Source organism: Octopus bimaculoides, chromosome 22, assembly GCF_046866305.1.
Source record: "Octopus bimaculoides isolate indiv1 chromosome 22, ASM4686630v1, whole genome shotgun sequence".
Taxonomy (NCBI): Eukaryota; Metazoa; Mollusca; class Cephalopoda; order Octopoda; family Octopodidae; genus Octopus; species Octopus bimaculoides.
This window is the reverse complement of record NC_142949.1, coordinates 2,932,093-2,948,846: the sequence shown is the minus strand read 5'-3', so window position 1 is coordinate 2,948,846 and position 16,754 is coordinate 2,932,093. Positions and strand designations below refer to the sequence as shown.

The following is a 16,754-nucleotide window of genomic DNA, read 5'->3' as shown; positions in this document are numbered from 1 at the left end:
AGTAGTAGGATGAGGACGAGGTGGAGGGGAAGTGTTGCAGAATTAGAAACATAAGGTGGACGTGGAACAAGAGGAGAAAGAGGAGTAAATTTCCATCCTGTCCGTGTCATAGACTTTAAGAAATTTTTTTAGATGTACAGAGATGTATAAATGGCGAAAGCAGCTGCAGTAGTAGTGGTGGTAGTAGTCGTGCTTGTTCATGTTGTTGTGATGCCTGTTATTGTGATGGTGATGTTGGTGGTGGTGTGTCGTTGAGCTTTAAAAATAATCATCGTGATCGTGTTGTTGAAATCAGATTTTGCTCATTTGTATACATCCACCATTTTTCATCTGTTACCTGTTTCATGTATTGGACTGCTGAGATTCTGGGACAAATTGAGCCATCTTATGCTGATTAGTAGCGAGAACCTAACGGAGAGACTAGTAATAAAATTACACACACTCTTTTATATATGACGGGGTTCTTTAGGTTTATAAATTATCTCACGAGCCTTTACACATCTTGGAGTTAGAAGAAGCTTGTTTAAAATGCCTTGAACTGGGATTGACCGGATGGTAAGAAATAATCTTAACGGCACAGCCACACCTGCCTCTATACGTATATAATTTTTTTCATCGAAGAATCGCCAAAGTTCTTTAGAGGGTTACTTGACTAACTAGAAATTATAGCACACGTTTCATAACAAACCGTCTTTGAAAAGGATGGCTACATTAGATAATGTAGATCAAGTGAAACTATTAAGTGAAATATACGAAGACGTTTTCTATAGCGCTTGAATTCCTCTAAATGTAGACATTAATGAACATATAGAAAAATGGTAATTGTATTCTTTTGTTCCCATGTACCCACAAACCTTGTTTGATGGCCCATACAAATAGACAAATGCCTCGATGATAATATGTTGCCTCAAGGCCCGACTTTGCAGCAAATTGTCTGGCATACTTGCTGACCTCTGGTTGGGCGATATTCGTCTCCTTCGAATACATACATACATATATTCTCCGAATCAAATCCATCCGTTGCACAGTGAAGATTTTTAAGGCATTCCCCAATTTTCTTTTCATCTGGCTAAGCTTTAAAGGGCGCATTTATTTTTATTATTACAGTGTTGTTCATCCCTTGTTCAGGTCCTTGATAGCACTACTATGTGCTTTGCGTTTCATATATTTATTTATATATGTGTGTGTGTGTGTGTGTGTGTGGGTGTGTGTGTGTGTGTGTGTGTGTGTGTGTGTTACATAATCAGCTAAAGAGATGGGGACACATCCGCCCTATGCTTTCTTCTGGTTGGTTTCGAAACCATCACTGGCTGCAGTAGATATATGTATCTGAAATCCTAAAACATTTGTTCATCGATGACTCTAGCTTACGATCAGAATATCGATGCGAAAAGAGAAATTATTACGTAAAAGAATAAAGACTTGAAGACAGAGTAGGGTAATGGAAAGCTGGAAACAAAGAGGGAAAGATAGGAAACGATGCGGGTAGGAAATAACAAGAAAAAATGCTAGAATAAACAAAAAATTATAGTCATAAATAGATTGAGAAAGAGAACCACTGAAAAGGGGAAGGGATAAGGGAGGACAAAACTACGAGAAATATATATGGAGGAAAGTAGAGAAAACACAAACAGCATTGGAGGGAGTCTTGTTATGAGAGAGATATAGAGAGGGAAGAAGAAGTAGAGGAGCAAAGTAATAATAGTGAGAAAGATGGACAGACGCAAATACAGAAAGGAAGAAAAAGAAAAGAAAGGTAATGTGCTTGGAATAAAGTGAATCTGAGAGTAAAGGTTAAAAGAGAGTGGGGGTAGGGATGGGGATGGTGGTGAGGAAATGCTGGAAAAACACATAAAATAGTGTCCTCACACGAAATTGAAGTCAACCTTAAATTTCTAATTTTCTTTGATGTCGATGCCGAACCAGACGTCGAGTGTTAAAACCAAAATCAGAACCAATACTGCAGAAAAATAATACATATAAAGAAAAAAAAAATATTGAGAAATATATAAAAAAAAAATCATATAAAAAAAGAGAAAATTAGAAAAATATATATATACAAAAATAATAATATTAATCATCATAATAAAAACTAGCAAAAATTGTAAGCCGCAATTAATTTCCTAATCTAATCTAAAGACTAATGAAATTCCAATATCTTTTGAAAACAAAAAGGTAAAGAGGAAGAAAGTAAAGATGTATGAATAAATAAAGAAAGAAAAGAGAAAAAAGAACTAACAACTCTGTTAACAAACTTGATGACGGTTTTTGAGTAATTAATAGAGAGAAGACTTGTTTAACAACTAACAGACACATTAAGGAGAGACTTAGGATCGATCTACAGCGTAACAGTTTATAGCTATAAATGTTTAAACGGGCAAATTTGGAAGTTTTAATTTTTATTTTATTTTTTGAATTTATGATTGTTTTCTTATTTGAAAGTGGGGGTCATTTCGGAAACTTTTTTTTCAAAAAATCAGTGGTAAAAGAAACGGAGCGGTTGGTGTGGTGGGTGGGTTCTTTGTGTACGTTTTGTTTGGGATTTTTGGGGGAGTCTTTTTTTTTTTTTCGTATTTTTAAGTATTAGCGATTTTTCTCATTTGTTTCTGAAGATCTGCTTGTTTAAAGATTTTATGTTGATTTTTTGTTCTTATTCTTTTTACGGATATTTTGTTTAAAAGAGTCGTGGAAGTGAATCATGTTTTTCATAAAAAAAAAATGCTTTATAACTTAAGCACACGGCTACAAATTCGGAGGGCAAGGGGTTAGTCGATTAAATAGGCTTTCAATATTTGGCTATTCGCTATTTTTATCGTCCCTTCCGGAAAGATGAAAACCTAAATTGACCTAGTTGTGATTTGAACTCATAAAGTAAAGAACCGTAACGAATTACTGCAAGGTATTTTCCAGATGATGTAACATCTTATATGCAACACAAACCCATTTCGAGACACGAAATTCATAGAAGGAAGGACACGAATACATATATTACATAATATTTTTACCACTAGTTCAGTTTAGATAAAAAAAATGCCGAAACTATAAATTTGTAGAGACATGTCCAGTGAACATTGTGATAAGTCAAATGACGTTCATATTTAAACCCCTTTAATAATGTACCTACCTACCTACTACCTGACACGTCGTCGAGGGTTCCAGTTGATCCGATCAACAGAACAGCTTGCTCGTCAAATTAACGTGCTAGTGGCTGAGCACTCCTCAGACACGTGTACCCTTAACGTAGTTCTCGGGGATATTCAGCGTGATACAGTGTGACAAGGCTGACCCTTTGTATGACAGGTACTTCTCATTTTTATCAGTAGAGTAAACAGTAGCAACGTGAAATAATGCCTTGCTCAAGGATACAACATGTCACTGAGAATAGAACTCATGGCCTAACATCATGAGCTAAGTACCGCTAACCATTAAGCTACGCACGTTCACTAGCCACCCATTTTCACTACACCGGTAAGGCCTATTTTGAAACTGAATGACATAGACTAACACGCGCCCCATCATGTTGATCATGCGCTTTTCAACGGGCACCTAGCTAATTAGTAATATTGGGTAATAGTTGGCTTCAAAAGACAAAAATGTGAAAAATAATAAAGATACAGAATGTTATGTGGTTCAAAAATTTCCTGAATTTATATCTGAAAATGTAAAGGAAAAATCCAAATTCATAAAAAAAAAAAAAAATGATTGAGAACAGAATTTGATCGTATTCATTATCTCACAATATTTTATGTTCTTAATTAATGTTGTCCGATGAAGCAATACTTACCATAGCGTTGGTATTTATTTATTTATTTGTTTCAAGATGTGTAATGACCGAACATAAACACGTCACGACCAGTGGTCACAAGAGTAGATTTTAAACTTTATTAATCAGTATTAATGACACGATCATAATTTTTTCGGACTGCTAACTTCCTTTACAGATTAAACATCCTTCTCGGTTCCAACTATTTCTAACTTACAATGCGTTTTGTTGGGTTTGATTTCTACTAGAAACAACAATTCTTAATCCGGAATATGAATACATTTCGTTATTGGGTTGTTCGATCTTAACCCATGAGCATGCCTCTTAGTGGTTGACGATATGTGCATCTTTGATCACGAGCAGAAATAGTAGGAAGAACATTATAGCTATGTCATGAGAGGAATTATTTGTGGTTTCAATAACCCACATCAGGAAATATGAGTTTCATTCATCATCCTTGAACAAATCTTATTCAGGGACCTTTTTTAAATGGGAGGGCTACTCGACCTGCAGTAAATTCTAACTGGTCCCCACCTGGAACGTCATGCGCTGTTTATCTTGATATGAGTTCACCATGTTGCGTACATATGGTTGTGATGCATGTGACTGATGAACTCTTATCGAACAGGTAGTTATGATGTTTATATTGGGCTTCGTATATTTATACCCCAGTAAGGCGGCGAGCTGGCAGAAACGTTAGAACTCGCCCTCCATATATGCTGAATACCGGACATTATGTTCTTCAGTGCCCCTTCCACGTGTGCCTGACTAGCCATTTATACATAACTGTTTTCTTGTATTGTTTCTACTAAAACCTCGGGGTGGAGAGAAGGCAATATTTGCTCGCGCTTTTTCCAACTTTATCAATTTAGTTGCCTCGGATACTCAAATATCTTTCTGAATCACGTACATTTAAAAAATTTCGTTGCTGCAAATATATTGTCCTGGTTATTGTTGTAAACTCTACTGTTTTCGTTGTTGTGGTGGTGGTGGTGGTGGCCAAGCAGGTCGTAGCACTGTTCATCGGTTTACTACTGTTGCTAACTGCTCTGTTTGGCAATGGTATAGTGCAATTGATTGCGAGGAATTCAACTTCGTAATTAGAATTATGTCCTGGCACTGTGATATCGCTGAATCTGCTGCTACTGTTTGTCTTAGTAGCAATTTGAACAATGGATCAGATGGTTGCTCTCCTCTCCTGCTTGTGAGTAGAAGACGGGTGGCATTAAAGACTATTGTACTTCTCTATCTGACTTACCTTTTACTTATTCTTCCATGTATTGCAACAAGGCTGGCTTCATCATGGGTGTTTTAAATTTAATTTTTCGATGTAAAATGATTTTCCTTCGGATTGGAGCTCCGAAGGGGTACCAGCAACCTATTTTAAGGTGATGGTTTTGACAAGCGTTGTACAACAAGATAAGCAACGAACAACGTTTGGGGACATATTTAAGAGCGAAACACTTACGAGCTAACAGAAGCACGCATTGTGTCAGAACGAATAATAATCCTATCTATCAAGTGCACAAGGCCTAACATTCACAGGAATATGTTCGTGATTTTTCCTGTTTTATCTAAACTTCAGCAAATAAATTGATTACAATTTATCTATTTTATATCTGATAAATATGTAGGAAAATAATACGATACTTTTTTTATTCTGTTTAGAATGGCAACAGTATTGTCTGAATTTAATTCGGGGGTCCAATGGACCCAAACGGTAATTAATGTATAAAGTGAAAATTTCTAGCTTTTATAAACATGCGGAAAATTTCTCATTTGACAAATAGTCAACAAAAAATAAGGGTCACGAGAAATCAGAATTACATGACATAAAGAGTAGGGAAAAGCAACTGAAAAACTGAAATGGGTCCATTGGACCCACTGCTAGAAGGAAGGTAAAAGAAACATCGCAAAATATTCAGGTGACCTCCTTATCGATGAGGTATACGATATCTGCATGTGTAGCGGCAGCAACGCCCCAAATTGCGAGAAGTGTCTTCTATTGAGAATATTACACGTGTTTTTCTTTATTGAGAACCATTCATTGATTGGAATAAATGTGATAACACTTCCATTTAAAACACTGAACAAAGTGCCAGGCAATTGATTCTGTTGTAGCAACACCTGTGTTAATTATATATTTATTCTGTATTATTATCTTGTGTGATTCAAACACTCTATGGTTGGTCAATATCTCTTGTAGCATTTAGCCATCTCTTCTAATATCCTGATCTCAGTTTACCGGAATTTGGCGAATTAGTAAAACAGGAAGGACTCGGCTACTGAACGATTGAACCATCTGCTATCACACCGAAATTGGAACGAACTTATTTCAAAATTAAAAATTATTAGTATTATCCCTAGTGGTTAACACGAACGCAGCTGGCGGAAAGGTTAGCACTCCGGGTGAAATGCTTAGCGGTGTTCCGTCTGTTTTTATTTTCTGAGTTCGAATTCCGCCGACGTAGACTTTGCCTTTCATCCTTTCGGGGTAGATAAATTAAGTACCAGTTGCGTACTGGGATCGATCTAATCGACTGGCCCCCTCCCGTCCAAAGTTCGGACCTTGTGGCAAGAGTAGAAGAGAATAATTTGCTGCATGTCTTCCGTTTTCACGTTTTGAGTTCAAATTTCGCCGAGGTCGACTTTCCTATTCATCATTCGAAGTCGATAGTATGATTACCAATCGAATTACTGAGCTTGATGTAACTGGCTAGCCAACTACAATCCCTTCAAATTTAAGAGCATAGTGCGAAAACTAGAAACAACATCAGATGACAGAAGACGGTGATGATCTGACAAGATCCTTAGCAGCACGCCGGACAAAATGCTTAACAGTATTTCGTCCGTGTTTATGTTGTGAGTTCAAATTTCGCCAAGGTCGACGTTACCTTTCATCCTTTCGGGGTTGATAAAACGAGCATGGGGCTTCATATAACTAACTTATCCACCCTACTAAATTTCGAACCTTGTCCTAAGATTTGGAACCAATATTATGTGATAGGAGTAGTGGAGTCCTAAAACTAAAATACTTCGTCGTTTATCTTCATAGTTTAATGACTAAAATATTGGCAACAACTGTCTGAATTTTTAATTTACGTCTGTTCGGAGACCGATAAAGTAAGTATTGATCAAGTAAACGGAGTATGTCAAAATATATCAATCAACTGAACTTTGCACGAAACTTTGGAGCATTAAACCGATTTCAGAAATAATTACATTTTATTATAACTCGTTGAAGGTGAAGGATTAGCCTAATTGCTGCAGTGTTTATTTATAAAATATGTACTTACATATATTGCTTTCATCCTTTCCAGTATCGCTAAATATATTCTTGACTACTCTAGGTACAAGAGCTGAAATTTTTGTGCAGGAGGACAGTCGATTAGATTGAATCCAGTACGCAACCGGTACCTTATTGATTGACCCCGAAAGGATGAAAGGCAAAGTCGACCTCGGTGAAATTTGAAGTCAGAACGTTACGGTAGACGAAATACCTATTTCTTTACTGCCCACAAGGGGCTGCACACAGAGGGGACAAACAAGGACAGACAAACGGATTAAGTCGATTATATCGACCCCAGTGCGTAACTGGTACTTAATTTATCGACTCCGAAAGAATGAAAGGCAAAGTCGACCTCGGTGAAATTTGAACTCAGAACGCAGTGGCAGACGAAATACCGCCAAGCATTTCGCCCGGCGCTCTACCGATTCTGCAAGCTGGCCACTTTAGTATCGCTAAATATATTACGAAAATTCCAGGCCTTGTATTTGTAGTAGACATAATTGTTGTTACTGCTGTTGCTGTCATTGCTATTTGCTGAAGGTTAATCTGGACCCAGTCTACTGTATTGTAAGCAATGAGATGGCTGCATTTTGAGTAAAACACACGAAATGCTTTACACTTCTTATCCCGTCATTTTTGCGATCTGAATTCAACTCTTGTACATGAGAAATGTGAAGAAATTTCTCCTGGAGTCGACAAAGGTGGTTTAGAGTGGTTCAGTCTAGGAGCTCGTAAAGTGTCAAGTGAGATGCGTCGTGGCATTTATTCTGAATGTCTACGTCGTGAGTTCAAGCCCCACCGTAGCTTACTTGGACAATAAATTTCATCTGAAGCCAGATTTAATACTACGACCTGGCCTAAGGGTGCTTTTAGCAGAGGTTCTTTTCTAATACTGAAACCACGTATAGAATGTTATTAATCCTAACATCCTCCAGACTAGCCGAGAAAATAATACCGTTCCTTCTACAAGCAATGTGTATCTGGGAATATATTATTTCTTCTCCCTATTCTCCCTTTAAAGTCAACCGTATTATAAAGAGTGAGGAGGATTTGACTATTATTTCTAGGGTGTTTATCGCCTCCTAGAATCAACACAACGTTAGTATTTCTGTATTATCATTATTACTGCTAAGGCAGCGAGCTGGCAGAAAGCCGAGGACGCCGGGCGAAATGCTTAGCGTATTTCTTTCGTATTTACGTTCGGGATTCAAATTCCGTCAAGATCGACTTTGCCGAGTGCTGGATTCGATGTAATCGAATTACCATCTCCCTCCAAATGACTGGCCTTGTGCCAAAATTTGAAACTGCTTCTAATATTGCTGCTGCTAAGGCAACACGCTGGATGAATATCAAGCACGTCGGGCGAAATGCTTAGCGGTAATTCGTCCGTATTCTCGTTCTGAATTCAGATTTCACCGAGGTCGACGTTGCTTTTCATTATTGCGGGGTCGAAAACATATATATCAGTCAAGGACTGGCGTCGATGTAATCGACTATCCCCTCCCACAAATTTCAGGCCTTGTGTCTAGAGTACAAAGGGTTATTGCTGCTGTTCATACTACTACTAGTTGTGCTAGTAGTAGTAGTAGAGGAAGATGATATTGCAAGTGAGCGGTTTCAACTGTCCAAACTAACAATAATTAAGTTTATAGGGTTGCATAACTCTGCCATCGACAATGATCGATTTTGCGGTGCATAAATAACATCAAACGGAAATTACTGTTAGGAATTGCCATAAAAATAGGAAGAAACAGACAGCAATAAAACCGAATTCTGGATGGGAACTGGTTTTGGATAGTCGGTTAATTAACTTGCCAAAACATTGAATATAACAAGCGGAAATGTTATTATGTGTGATTACCATAATACTTTGGGTCATAGAGTCACTACCCAAAGCAATGTATTTCCCCTCCGTTCTGCATCTTATTTATGCCATATTTGCGCAAACCATTCTGCTCCGAGCTAGCCATATATACTGGCGACTATCCTTTCAACTTTGTAATCTAACCTGGCAGTCGTCTATTATAGTTTGGTTAGAGGTTGCATTGCTTATAGCACAGAATTGTTTGTTCCTCACTTTGGGTAACACTTTACTGTTGTATTTGGTTTTCAATTTTGCGTGGTAATAATGGATTTGCTCATTGACATAGCAGTTTGCTGGTGGCGGGCTATACCATTTCATACTACATGTAAATGTCTCACACAGCGCAGCTATCTCTCTCTCTCTCACCCTCACGGACACACACGTACACACACGCATACATTCATACACACGCACACATTCATACACCCGCAGACAACCAGATATTCGAACCTATTACAAATTTCAGTGAGATATGTCATAATTAATTTAGCGAACGCCATAATTGATTTTATTTAATTATTACTACACTCTGTTGTAAAATTAAATATCATTGACTTAAATGGTTTCAAAAAGGCTGAATGAAAACTACTCAGGTGAGTGTTCACTTTGATAAACACACAGACATTCCGTCTCTCATATAGACTATAGAAAGTTTATGAATTTTCGGTTAACACTTTCTTCTCTGTCTGCAGAAAGGCACAGCGCTCATGGTGTTTGCAGGCTATTTTAGATCTGTGATATCAATCTCATTAATATTCATTTTGAATTTTTAGGAATTTACTTATGCAATCGGTCGACAAAATTCCTGTCGGCGTTTTTATATAAAGAATCAAGCCTCTGTTATATTCACACAATTATAAACCAGACAATGCGTTTCTTAAGAAAAGGATGAAGCAGTTTCGATTAGATGTTTGTTTGTTTAATGTGAATTTGATGAAAGCAAGGAATACGTGTCAATCGTGTTAGGGTTCCTCTCTATGTAACTACGCCTCAGGTTGTGGTCAGATATTCGGGTCATGATCATAAAGTCTTGACTTTATTCCCTGGATATTTAACCATCTTAACCTTTAGGTCAAGATGGTTAAGGCCGAAACATATTCCATCATACGTTCCCTCCATTGACAATGACCTGCGAGTAAACAACAAAGGAAAGAATATATTTATTAAGGATTACCAAATCCAGTATTTCTCTCATTTTCGCTCCACCCTATCTCTGTCATTTTCCTTCTCCATCAATTTCCCTTTCCCTCAAATTCTCTCTCCCTCTTTTTTTGTCTCTTCCGCTCGCTCGCTTTCCCTCTCCCTCTCCTTGGACGTACCACTGGCGGTCCTAGAAGTGAGATTTACCTGCCAGCAACCATATAGGTACCTATTGCAATTAGCAATCCCATGGTACATTTTAGCAAGCTATGCTTGCATGGGAGCAACGAATGATTGTCTCGACCACGTCAACAAAATTTACTCAACTCCATATTATTTAAAATTGATCAGGATGTTTATAAAGATAGAAAGAGAGGAAATAGAACGCCACCTATTGTAGATAAGAAACATCTACCTGAGATAAATTAGTCCGCAAAAATGTTACTGAAACTAAAAATGCCTACAGAATTTCTTCACATATATCATGAAATGGACTGAAATAATCGTAGTACTAACGGGAAAGGGCTCTATTCAAAAATTCATTTGAAGCTGAATAATTCTGAAATCAGGCAGGAAATGAACTGGACCAATACAGTATATACGAAACATATAAACTCAGTATACTTTCCGTTCTTGATAGTCTTCTTCTGCTAAGCTTTGTTCTTTGAGTATTTAGCAAATCCGATGGGGGTTGTAAATATAACATTTCAAAAGAAGACAACAAGAAAATACCTCACACATTTTATGATTCGTGTGGGAACAATTACCACTAGATAAGCACCAAAATATTATTAACTGGAGTGATTACAAGAGGTGGTTGGGTCAGTGAAAGCGTACGTGTCCCTACGAATTGGATTATAGCTGTTTTGGTCTCGATGCTTTCACAAATTACGATGTTGTAAATCAGAATACTGTTTGCATACGGTAATAAATGTTCTGTGTGTATATGAATTATTGGACTTAAGTTTGTCAATATAAATAAGATAAAAATTACCTAATAAACCATAACGCAAATGAGATAATTAATCAATTCTGTAATCTTCATTAGTATCAAAGAATTATTAATAATTAAAATTTGTATTTAATGTTTGTCTTTCTTGGATATCTTTCCAGACATTTACGAAATCTAAAAAACGAAGAGAAAATAAATAAAAAAAAACATCAGAACGAAATTTCTCAAATAAGTCCGTTTCTTTATTTTATTAAAATGCATCACAAATATTTGCTTGAAGATGAAAAGAAATCTTGCTTCCCACACTTACCATTCCATATTCCATTCAAAAGTGAAAGCTGCCTTTGGTCTTTCAAATTTTTATCAGTGCAAGTTACTAAGTATTTATCGGAATAGTTAAAAAAAACAAACGAATATCTGGTTTGAATTTAAGATGGCGGTGACGTGTTTTCGATCACTGATTAAATGTGTTAGGTTTCGCATTACATTTGGGTTAGCCCTCTGAGGAAAAGTAAGGAAATACGTTCTTCCTTTCACTCTATCGCGTTGACACAGGTTCGTTTCGTCTATTGGGAGAAAAAAAAGAAGATATTTTCATATCTGATGACTTCAACCACGTTTACACAGTCGTGAAAGTACAACGCATATCTTCGTTAACAAACTTACTGATTGTTCCTAGCATAAACGGTAACCGTAAATCATGTGTGTGTATGCATGTATATGTACATACATTATAGATATATATATATATATATATATATATATATATATATATATATAGATATATAGATAGACACTCTCATACACTCAGGCGAAAGGAAACGAAAATCAACAAAAAAATAACAGAAAACCATATTAAAATAATCAAAATGACAAGGATTTTCACAGAATATATTACTGGCTTAAGTAAAAATGGAAACTTATAGAGTGAAAGTTATGACGTTTTGGATATTGTCCTTTGTCATATACTGGAGGGAAGTCCAGCAGAAACTGAAAAAATTAAGACAAGGCGAAACGAGATAAGAAAAAATTGAAAAGAAAAATGCATGTAGGGTTTATGCGTAGCAGGATTAGACTTCAGATCTTCGGGCAAAACGAACAGTGCTGCGTATATATGAAGTATTTCATTACACACACAGTTCACTTTCTTCAGGTCGTGTGTAGAGTGCTTTCTACTATATGCAGAAGAAAAATTAACAATGAAAAGAGTTTTTATATCGCACGGCTACTCAACATTGTTTTGTCACCAACACTAAAAGTGTTACAGAACACGTTCCTGTCATTCCTACTATGTTTTTGGACGGGATGACTTTCTTAACTACTGTTTTTTCGCTCAACACTAAACAATGTCGTACGTTATGTTTGAAAGATGACCGCGGCTAAATATAGCATGAATAAAACTCAACTATCTTTGTCAATATGAGAGACACAGGTCATAAAATTGAGGAGGCACTGGGAAAAAAGTATTTTATTGAGACCGTTTGAAAATATACAAACATGCTTTTATGTTAATCCGTCTTTATGTGTGTATATATGCAACACGCCACTCTCAGATATGTGTTAATTCATTGTAAGTTTTTGTGAATTACAAAGAACATGAATGAATTGTGCTTATGTGCCTTCAATGCGACAGATAGCGTAAGGGAATTGCAGATAATAAGTCTGACCAGTTCCTAGTACGTCTATTTTCTAGAATTCTTGAGATCATCTCTACTTCTCTAGAAGTGGAGAAAATGTTAAAGAATTTATGTCCTAAGTTATCTGATATGCATTTTTTGTGCATGTGCGTGTACACGCACACACACACACACACACACACAGATATATATATATATATATATATATATATAGATATATAGATAGATAGATAATATAATATATGCTTACCTACAAACGCGGACACGGATATAGATATATACATGTATACCACTGTTTATCAAAATAAATAGACATACAGAGAGACAGACAGACAGAAAGGTAGATAGAGAGATAGACATAATGAAACTACATCGGAACACCAGAAAATGAACAGCCAACAGGTAGTTAGGAACTGCAACTTGGAAGCAGAAAGAACAGTTCCAAAGTTCAAAAGTAATTTACTCTCTGCTGTTGCAACCGCATTCTTGCTGTGGATCTGACTTTTTTCATAATGTTAAGAAACCAATACTATTTTACAGGATGATTTCACACAAAGAAATGTAATACATATATACACAATTGCATGTATACATACATACATACATGTATATGTGCATACACAGATACATACATACATACACACGTGCATGCAGTCATATCTTCTTCATTGATATATTCATAGATTTCCGTTAAGAACGTAACTCTTAAGAAAATAAAGATTATTGCATTGTTTGTATAAGAAGTGAAAGGGTTTTGCAAAGGTTAAAATACATATTTAAACCCACCACGTATTCGGTTGATATTTTCAGCCACGTTTCGATATTTTATTGCGTGGAGGTGAAAGATCACATACCCTTTCATAATATTGCTGTATTTTTGATATTGTCTTTATGAAGATTAGCAATAGAAGAATGAATATATGAATACACACACACATACATACACACACACACACACACACACACACACACACGCGCCTACATATAGACATACATTAATGTATGTAAAAATGTATATAAATAAATACATATATATATATATATATATATATATATATATATATATATATATATATATATATATATATTTACACGTACTCGAACCCATGCATATATTCATAGATAGATGTGTGCGTGTGTGTTTGCACTAATTCTTCACGTTCATTCATATGTGCTATGTACACGAGTACGAAATTGTGTGAAATATTTCATGACATAATTGTGTGAGTAATTTTATATTCGAACTACACACATATACACACACATATAAACGCACACTTATATACATGCAAATATACCAAGACGGAGCAAGAGAAAAGGGAAGAGGTTGACATTTATATAGGATGGAATGCAGACACGGATATAACGTCCTTATTTATTTTCTAAATAAATGGTAAATAGGAATTGCTTTTGGTTCCTGCTACGCACACACGAACACACACACACACACATATCTACACACACTCACACACACATACACATATATTTCCAGTAATATACACTTCTACACTTGCAAGCACTCGAACACACACTCATAAACATAGCCATGAATTGACAAAGAACCACCATTTTATATTCAAACTGCTTCATAGCAATCTTTACTTCACTTCACAGCCTTTCAAGATTAATGAAAATCTTTCAGGACAAAATATCGCGTCGGCATTTAATAAAAATAAGATTAAGTTAACCAGTCTTTCATTAAAAAAAAATACGAAACAAACAAACCAACGCAACTAAATGATTAGAAACAGAAAAAAAGTAAATAAAAAATATAAGATTCAGCACCAGATAAGAAGTGAGATTATTTTTCAGATTTCCGTCTTTTAGAAGGTTAATACATGTATATTGACTTCTAATCTTACTTGAGATTCTGGAAAATGATACAGTAAAGCGTAAATATAATATCGTCTGCATTTTATTCAATTATTTAATATTCGATACTTTGCAAGGCAACCGAAGACGGGGCGTTCCTGCAGAGATTTAGCCGTAAGATTAATTTCATGGAAGAATATACCAATTCATTTTTTCCCCTTTCAACATCTTCTCTCTCACTATCTCTTCATTTTACACATTCTTTCTTTCTTTTTCGTTTTTGGGCTGTGACTTGAATTTCTTCTGAATCAATAAGTTGTTCGCTGTAAATCGATATCGATCTTAATATCAGAACAGTCATTCTTGAAAATAATGTCATTTTATTGAATTGTTAGTTATATGTCTCCGACAGCCGCCGTTGGGTGTATCGATAGGATATGCGACAACGATTAGAAGCCATCAGAAACTTTCTAGTCTTACTTTTGCTGGCGTCACTTTTCCAAAAACTATCTAAGATTGAAGTATGTAGGAAACTTAATTCAAAACAGGTTTTATAAAACAAATGACAAGCATTAATTACTAATGTCTGTATCAAATTTTCTACTCTACCTTCTCGAATTGTTATGGAAGTGGCTTCTTTACAAAACGAAAAGTAATATTACTTGTGTAAATGCAGTGGCAAAACAAACTCTGGTTGTTTAGCAGATGTGATGTTTGCTACTCAGTGCTCATCTAACAGCTCAATAATCAAATGCACCCCGTCTTACTTTGACATATCTCTGAATAAATCATCCAATATGCTATTTCAGTTTTGCTGCTGTTTCCTTCAACTCCAGATCTACCCTGATCTTTTAGATTTATGATCAAAGGCTTTCTATTCATTACTAGCATCATTTTATGGACACCTGACAAAATATTATCTAACATGTTCCACTTTTTATTCTGCTAAAATATAAAGGCACTCCAGCCGTGGCTAACACATGGCTTTAGTATTTGGTACAGTATGCTTCAAGCTAGGTACTTATTACTCCGTGTAACACGATTTTTGTCCTTGTGTAGCATTTTTTTTTTCTATTCGCATGCACAGTAGAGCTTGAGTGCAACCTTTTTGCCAAGCGGCTTTAACTCTTCGTGCCTCAGCTTCGATATTATTGCAACAGTCCCGATTCTTATTGATCTTATTCCTCTTATACAAAATACCGAATGCCTTCATACACTACCTACCTTATAAGAAACTGAGACACTCTCATGTCTCTGGCGATCAGAATGACTTTTCTGAGCTGCCGTACCTTTGTAATCACCATTAAACTTATCCAACTCTTTCGGAATCCTCGGCACTGTCCTCAGATTGACACCCACACACTATGAAATGTTCGTACCAGAGCTTGCAGTGCGAATGCCAGGCAGGGCATCATGTCGTTTCCACATTTCCGGCACGACGAATTGTGTCACGGTGGTGTTTCTCTCACAAACGGTGACCAACTGAACCTACTATACTGTGTAGTCGACAAAATCAAAAACAAACTGCGCACACGCACAAATTAGAAATATAAGATGGTACTAATATACACATCATACCCTGTATATATATATATATATATATATATATATATATATATATATATATATATATATATACATCCTACTACTGTCATACCACTCACGCATTCTTATTATTCTTTAACTTTTTTTCCACTCCCTCTTCTTCTTCGCCGTCTCTTTCCTCGGGTGCTGCTGTTTACACAATCAAAACCAAGAACCCACATCCCTCATTTTAAATATTTCTTCAGATCTGCTATTACCTACCGAGCTTTCACAAAAGTAAGAGAGAGAGAGAGAGAGAGAGAGAGACAGACAGAGAGAGAGAGAGAGAGAGACAGACAGACAGACAGACAGACACTGGAAATGTCCCAAGTATTTAAAAACTATGGAAACATTTTGAAAAAACATTTCATATAATTTTTCCACGATTTGTTTTTCATGTTTTACTCTAAGTTCAAAAGGTCGCAAAGACTGAAACCAGTACTAAAATGTTCTTCATGATAAAATTATTTTATCATTTTCTACCTTGTCCTATACATTAAATACCAACTCGCGTGTTACTTTTCAACCTTCTACACGCACACTCACACACATATAGAGTGACAGGCAGACATACAGACAAACAGAGGGAGATACGCAGAAATTCTTTTTGAGCTTTGCAATTTGTTCGTGGTATAGTGATCTGACGAAAAGAATCGAATAAACTCCAAAAGCTCCACATTTCTTTTTTTTTTTTCCAGAATTTAATAAATTTG

General features: G+C 36.0%; 1 long non-coding RNA gene across 2 annotated transcripts in view; it reads left to right on the top strand.

Annotated features, from left to right (window-relative positions):
- The window catches only part of LOC128250553 (uncharacterized), a 63,558-nt gene that overhangs the window by 34,953 nt on the left and 11,851 nt on the right, over positions 1-16,754 (top strand). Inside the window, exon 4 of one of the 2 annotated variants that reach the window (XR_016237934.1) lies at positions 11,170-11,715. The exons of the other annotated variant lie outside the window; for it this stretch is intronic. This is a non-coding gene — a long non-coding RNA (uncharacterized LOC128250553). Of the gene's footprint in view, positions 1-11,169; positions 11,716-16,754 lie in introns of those variants that run through there. 2 annotated transcript variants of the gene reach the window in all.